The sequence below is a fragment of the Arvicola amphibius genome, chromosome X (assembly GCF_903992535.2).
Source record: "Arvicola amphibius chromosome X, mArvAmp1.2, whole genome shotgun sequence".
NCBI lineage: Eukaryota > Metazoa > Chordata > Mammalia > Rodentia > Cricetidae > Arvicola > Arvicola amphibius.
In genome coordinates this window covers 54038288-54046369 of record NC_052065.1, presented here as the reverse complement: position 1 = coordinate 54046369, position 8082 = coordinate 54038288, and positions in this window count along the sequence as shown.

Genomic DNA, 8082 nt, shown 5'->3' with positions numbered 1-8082 from the left:
GGTGTGGTCTTTTGAAACCTCAAAGCCTATCCCCAATGACACATTTCCTTCAACAATGCCACACCTACTCCAACAAGGACATACTTCCTAATCCTTTCCAAAGTTCCATGAACTAGAGACCAAGAGACCAAGCATTCACATATATGAGCCTATGCAGGTCACTCTTATTCAAGCTGTACAGTTGCTATAAGAAATGTCTAATTTTGAAATGTGGATGATATATAAACAGTGCATATAAAGTTACAGTTTTCTAAAGAGGAGGAAAAAAGGGTAAAAACTATACAAAATTTAAAATGATGAATATAATATAAAAGGTCAGCAATGTAATTAAGTTAATGCTTTACAATAACACAGAAAGGAAACTGGGTTTTACCAACAGCCACTGTCAATCCAACAAAATGAGTAAGGTCAAAGTACACAATTTCGGTTGGATTATTAGATTGAAAGAGGAAATGCAAGGCAGAGATAAGACACATCTTGTTCGGTTAGATATTTAACACATTTCTCACAATATACTAGTTTATTTAGAATGGGTAAAATACAAGTAAGTGACTAAAACAACAAACTTAAATCAGCTTGGTGCAGCCTATCCAGAGAAACATCAGTGAGGGATCCATTCTTTCCCTGCCTTCTTCAATAATTTTTTTTTTTTTTGGTTTTTCGAGACAGGGTTTCTCTGTGGCTTTGGAGCCTGTCCTGGAACTAGCTCTTGTAGACCAGGCTGGTCTCGAACTCACAGAGATCCGCCTGCCTCTGCCTCCCGAGTGCTGGGATTAAAGGCGTGCGCCACCACCGCCCGGCTCTTCTTCAATAATTTTAACAACTAATATATAGACAATATATGCTTATCAAATAATAGTTGGATGTCTAGAAAAGCAAATGGTTTTCAAATTCTGGTCTTAGGAATACTCTATACTCTTGAAAATTTTAGAAGACCCTAAGTAACATTCATTTATGTAGATTTTTGTCACTATTAGCCTTGTAGAAGCTGATAATAATTTTGCATTTGTTATTGTATTTTTCTACATTGCTAACTACCATTTTTAGCATTTATTGGGTTAAAAAAGTTTCTGACAGTATATTTCATCACATTCTTTCACCTCCCCAATTTTTCCCAAATACTCCACATCTCACTACCTAGCCAACTTATTGTTCTTTCTTTCTATATCTCTAAAAAGTATTTAAAAAGTCAAAACAAAAACCAAAATGAGAAAAATACAAAAATAAAGCAGAAAAAACAAACGTGGAGTCTGTTTTGTGTTGAACAAGAACTCCTGAGCAAGAATCTGCCTTGGATTATGGTTGATAAGTACAATGTCACGACACAGTTTCTTGGTTAGGGGGATTTTGTGCCCACTTCCCCTTCTTAGCACTGGGATTTTCTCTGCTTTGAACCTGTACAGGTCTTATGCATGGTGTTACAGTCTTTGTGAGTTAATATGTGTATCAATCCTGCTGTGTCTGGAAGATGCTGTTTCCTTGGAATCATCTACCACTTCTGGCTCTTAAAATCTTCCTCCTAGATCCCTGAAGCTTGAGGGGAGGAGTGTGATAAAGACCTTCCACAAAGGTATGTGCCTTATACTTTCTTAGGATTAAAGGGGTTGGGGTGGAAGGGTGTGTGGATGAACTGGGAGGAGAAGAGGGAGTGGGAATTTGGACTGGTATTTTTTAAAAAAAATTTTAATAAACTAAAAAAAAGACACCCCATTTAGGATTAAGTTCCCCAGTCTTTCACTCTCAGCAAATTGTTCAGTTGTGGGGCTCTGTATTAATTACCATCTATTGAAAAAAAGCTTCTCTATAATGAGGTTTTATGTTGCACTTACTTACAGGTATAGCAAGCAATATGTCATTAGGAGCCATTGTATTGCTATGTTCCTTTAACAGAATAACAATAGTAGACCAGAGCCATGACCCTGCCTGCACCTGGAAAAGGCTAGAGTTTGGGCTCCTGACTAGAGGGTCCTGCTCTCTAGGCCCTAGCCCCTGGTGGCACATCCCAAGCCTTACTCCCACCCACCGAAGTCCCAGAGGCCTGGTAGTAGCCTCCCCACAACCCCAACCATCCCCCACTGGAGCCATGACCCCACATTCACGGGGAGGAACAACTACTGGAGGACCTGCCTATACCTGGAGGAGCAATCACCAAAGCCACAAGCCCCAACTGCACCTGGAGAAAGAGCAGCAACCTAAGCCACAGGCCCTACCTGCACCAACTGGAGGAAGAGGGACCTCCGAAGCCCAGGCCCCACCTGTACCCATTGGAAGAAGAGATGGGAAGATAGCAGTGTAAGAATACATTCAACAACATAAAGAGCAATACAACACCACCAGAAACTAGTGGTCCCACAACAGCAAGACCTAACACAGGCGAAGCAGAAGAAAACAACCTTAAAAGTAACTTTACGAAGATGATAGAGGCCCTTAAAGAAGAAATGAAAAGTTCTCTTAAAGAAGTGAAGGAAAAGACCAAAAAATATTGGAAGAAATTAACAGTAGTAGGTTTTCCCCAAGGCCTGTGACCTATCTAGTCTCAGCCTCTTGGCTATTTTACCAGCATCAGGTATGTCTTCTATTTCATGGAGTAGGCCTTAAATCCGATTTTTAAAAAGCAGTTGGTTCCTCCCATAACATTTGTGTCACTATTGCACCAGTATATCTTGCAGGCAGGTCACTGGTATAGGTCACAAGGTTTGTAGCTGGAAAATATTGATGATTGATGTACTGCTCTAGTAGCATGCATAATACCTTCCAGTACCATGAACTCTAGTCAGTAGGAATGAAACTTCTAGTTAGGCACCAGATAGACTTCTCTATGTTCAAAGATATAAGTAAGTGTTAGTTAGCATCAGCAATAGGTTTTTACCATCAAGTGATAGCCTATTATGCTTTGGAGGTTCTCAACCCTTCAACCAAAGACTAAGTATGATGTTGATGTGGGAGTCCCCTCTGTGTGCCGTGATTACCATTAATGAATAAAGAAACTGCCTTGGCCTGTTGAAAGGGCAGAACTTAGGTAGGCGGGGAGGACTGGACTGAATGCTGGGGGGAAGAAGGACAGAATCAGAGAGATGCTATGGAGCAGCCAGAGATAGACATGCTGAAACTTTGCTGGTAGGCTACAACCTCGTAGTAATGCATGGAGATGGGTTAAATTAAGATGTTAGAGTTAGCCAATAAGAAGCTAGAGCTAATGGGCCAAGCAGTGTTTTAAATAATATAGTTTCTGTGTGATTATTTTGGTTCTGGGCAGCCAGGACAAACAAGCAGCCTCCTCCAACATGATGTGGCTCATTCCGAGCGCATTGGGTGTTTTACTTGGTAGAATAAAATGAATATTTGGAGCATAGTCTACTCCCATTATATGGTAACTATATTTAAACTACATTCATATATGTATCTATTTAGGAAGCTTCTAAAATAGGTTTCCATGTTTTTTTCAAAAGGCCTTTAGTATTAGTTGTCCCTCCCAATATTCCCTCTTTACCTTACTCTCCCATACCCCTCCTCACTTAATCCTACCATTGTAGTTTTCCATTTATCTCTTAATAATTCTGTACTTCTATTTTCACTTACTTGAAAGTCCCCTTATTTCTCCCCTGCTCCTTACAGGCTACCTAACATGTGAGATACTTCTAAATTAAATCTAAAGCTTAAATGCTAACATGCACATACAAGAAAAACATGCAAATATTTAACTTTCTGACCGGCGTTACCTCATTCAATATATTCTTTTCTAAGCACACCCATTTACCTTGAAATTTCATAATTTTATTTTCTTAGCAGATGAATAATATTCCATTGTATAAATTACCAATTTTTCACTATCCATTCATCATCAGTTGATGGGCATCCAGGTTATTTTTAATTTCTCACTATTATAAATAGAACTGCAATGAACTTGACTGAGCAACTATCTCTGTAGTAGGATGGAGAGTTCTTTGGGGAAATTTCCAAGAATGGGATAGCTAAATCTTGTCATAGATCTATTTCTTTTTTTACTTTTATTGATTCTTTGTGAATTTCATATCATGTATTCTGTCCCCACTTAATCTCCCTGTCCCTCACATCTGCCCTCTGACCTTTTAACCTCTCCCCCAAACAAAATCAAATTTAGAAAAAAAACCAAACAAAATAAACAAAATTAGTCTGTTTGGTAGATCTATTGCTTACATTTTGAGGAAACTCCACAATGATTTGCATAGTAGCTGTACAAATTTACACTCAACTAGATATGGATGAGTGTTTCTCTTTCTCCTCATCTTCACCAGCATGTGCTGTCATTTGTTTTATTGATCTTGTCCATTTTGAATGTTGTAAGATAAAAATATCAAAGTAGTTTTAATTTTAATTTCCCTGATGGCTAATAATGTTGAATGTTTCTGTAAGTGTTTTTTAGTTATTTGTGTTTCATCTTCTAAGAACTGTCTTTTTAATTCTGTACCCCATTTTTAATTGAGTCGTTTGTTTTCTTAATGTTCAGTTAAATTCTTTATATATTCTAATGTTCTAATATTATACAGTTCTAATGTTCAGTTTTATATGTTCTAGACTCAAGCTCTCTATCAGATGTACAATTGATAAAGATATTTTCCATTCTGTGGGCTGATGCTTTGCCTGAATAATGGTGTCCTTTGTTGCACAGAGTATTTTCAGCTTCATGAGGTTTGACTTTTAATTGTTAGTCATAACTATCCTATGGGTGTCCTGCTCAGAAAGCCCTTTCCTGTGCCAATGAGTTTAAGACTATTCCTCACTTTCTCTCCTATAAGATTTAGGGTATCTGACCTTATGTTGAGGGCATTGCCCATTTGGAATTGAGTTTTGTACACGGTAATAAAAATAGGTCTATTTGTATTCTTCTACATACAATCATCCAGTTTAACCAGCCCCATTTGTTGAAGATGCTGACTTTTCTACAGTGTGTATATTTGGTGCATTGTTAAAAGCGAGGTGTCCATAGATGTGTGGAATTAATCTATTCCACTGATAGACATATCTGTCTATGAATAACTAATTTTTATTTTAATAGATCTGTAATACAATTTGAAATCAAGGATGTTGATACCCCTGCCCAATCCTTTTATTATTCTGGATTGCTTTGGCTAGCCTAGGATTTCTATGCTTCCATATCAAGTTTAATATTATATTTTTAATTTCTGTGAATTGTGTTAGAATTTTGTGAATTATGTTTGGAGATTTTACTGAATCTGTAGACTTCTTTTGGTAGGATAGTCATTTTCATACTCTGAATCCTACCGGTTCATAAATAGGAGAGTTTTTTTATCTTATGGTGCCTTTTTCAATTTCTTTCTTTGATGTCTTAAAATTTTTATTTTCCAAGTCTTGCTTGGTTAGAGTTATTCTAAGAAGTTTTATTTTATTTTTAAGGTTATTGTTAAAGGTACTGTTTCTTTGATTTTTTTCCCTTGGTATGTTTGTCATTTACATACAGGAAGGCTATATATTTGTATTAATTTTGTATCATGTTATTTTTCTGAAACTATGATCAACTACTTTTCTGAAAGTATGACCAATCAAAGTAGAAGTTTCCTGGTAAAAATTTTTGGGTCATTTATGTATATAATCATATCATTTGTAAATAAAGTTACTTTGACTTTTTTCCTTCTTATTGTAGTCCCTTGATTTCCTTCAGTTGTCTTACTATTGTAGTTAAGAATTCAAGTACTATACTAAATAGGTATGGAGAGAGTGAACAACTTTGCCTTGTTCCTGATTTTAGTGAAATTACTTTGAGTTTCTCTCCATTTTAACTGATGTTGGCTATATATTTGCTGTAAATTGCCTTTATTATTTTTGCGTATGCCCCTTGTATCTCTAATGTCTTCAGGATTTTTACCATGAAGGAGTGTTAAGATTTTTGTGAAAGGTCTTTTCTGCATCTAATTAAATGATTATGTAGTTTTTTTTTTCCTTTCAGTCTGTTTAAATGGTGGATACATTTATTAATTTACATTTGTTGAACCATTCTTGCATCTCGAAGATGAAGACTACTTGATGATGGTGGATGATCTTTTTTTAAACAGTTTTTTTTTAATTTTACGTACAAATCCCTGTTTCCCCTCCCTCCCCTACTCCCACTTCCCCCACTCTACCCTTCATCCACTCTTAAGAAAGAGAGGGTAAGACCTCCCACTGGGAGTCAACAAAGTCTGTCACACTGAGGCAGCCCACCACCATCTAAGCTGAGCAAGTCACTCCTCCACAGAGACTGGGCTCCAAGAAGCCAGTTCATACAGTAGGGATTCTTCTATTCAGTATTTTCTTGAGAATTTTTGCATCTATGTTCATAAGGGATATTGATACACAATTTCTCTTTGTTGTTGTTGAGTCTTAGTGTGAGTTGCTCAATTAGGGTTGGTGTAGGAGGTCTTTCTGTTTATGTGTTGCTTTCATTGGTTGAATAAAGAAACTGCCTTGGCTTAGTTGATAGGACAGAACTTAGGTAGGCAGAGGAGACAGAACTGAATGCTGGGAAGAAGGGCAGAGTGGCAGATGCCATGGATCTCCTGCCTGAGATGGACACTGGTTAGAATCTTGCTGGTAAGCCATAGTCACATGGCGATACACAGATTAATGGAGATGGGTTAAACTAATATGTAAGAGTTAGCCAGTAAAAGGCTAGAGATAATGGGCCAGGCAGTGATTTAATTAATATAATTTCTGTGTGGTTATTGCGGGTGAAAGCTAGCTGGGCGGCCAGAGCAAAAGGGACCCCTCTCCATGCAACATAGGGTAATAGTGGCTTCCGGAAAGTAATTTTTAAGTATTCTCCCAGTTTCTAATACAGAATAATGTGAGGAGTGTTGGCATTAGTTCTGTGATGGTTTATCTTAATTTTGTACTGAGTCAATAATGCCCTGGGCTATTTTGTTGTTAGAAAAATGTTCAATTATTACTTCTATTTCTATTGGAGTTATGGGTCTGTTTAAATTGTTTATTTCACAATGATTTAACTTTGGTATTATGGTAAGTCATATATATCAAGAAATCTATCAGTTTTTTTAAATGTTTTCCAGTTTGGTGGAATACAGATTTTAAAATATGTCCTTAAGAGTCTATGAATTTCCTTCATGTGTGTTATAACAACTAAACTCCCTTTTCATACATAGTATTACTAATGTAGAATCTCTCTTTTGGTTAATTTTGCTAAATGTGTGATGATCTTGTTGATAGTTTTCAAAGAATTAACTCTTTGTTTCATAGAATCTTTGTATTATTTTTTGATTGCTGTTTCTATTTTATTGATTTCAGCTGTAAGTTTGATCATTTATTCCCATCTACTCCATTTCAGTATTATTTCTTCTAGTTTTTCTAAAACTTTCAAATGTATCTTTAAGTAATTAATATGAAATCTCTCCAGTTTTTATGTATGTGCCATAAGTTTGACTAAAAAAACCCCTGCTGTCATTGAGTCCCATAGGTTTGGACATGTTTAGTTTCATTTTCGTTCAATTCTAAAAGTTTTTAACTTTCTTCATTTATATCTTGATACATTTTTTTACTCAGTTGTGAGTTGTTTAGTTTCCATGATTTGTAGGCTTCCGGTTGTTTCTGTTGTTGATATCCAGCTTTAATACACTGTAGGAAGTATGGTGTTATTTCAATTTTATTATATCTGACAAGACTTAATTTGTGTCCCAGTATGTGGTCAATTTTGTTGCATTAGCTGCTAAGAAGGTATATTCTTTTGTGTTCATATGAAATGTTCTCTAAATATCTGCTAGGTCCATTTGATTTATGATGAAATTTAAATTCAGCATTTCTCTGTTTAGTTTTTGTATGGATTATCTGTCTAAGGAGAGAGTAGGTTATTGAAGTCACCCACTATCACCTTGTTGGGGTCAGCATGTACCTGTAGATATAGCAATGTTAGCTGTTGTTTTAATGATACTGGGTTTCTTTCTATTCGGTGCATAAATATTTAGAAGTGCATTATTCTCTTTGTGGATTTTTCCTTTGATTAATTTGTAGTGTCCATCCCTATCTCTTTTGATCAGTTTTGGTTTAAAGTCTATTTTGTCAGATATCAAAATAACTTTGCCTGCTTGCTTCTTG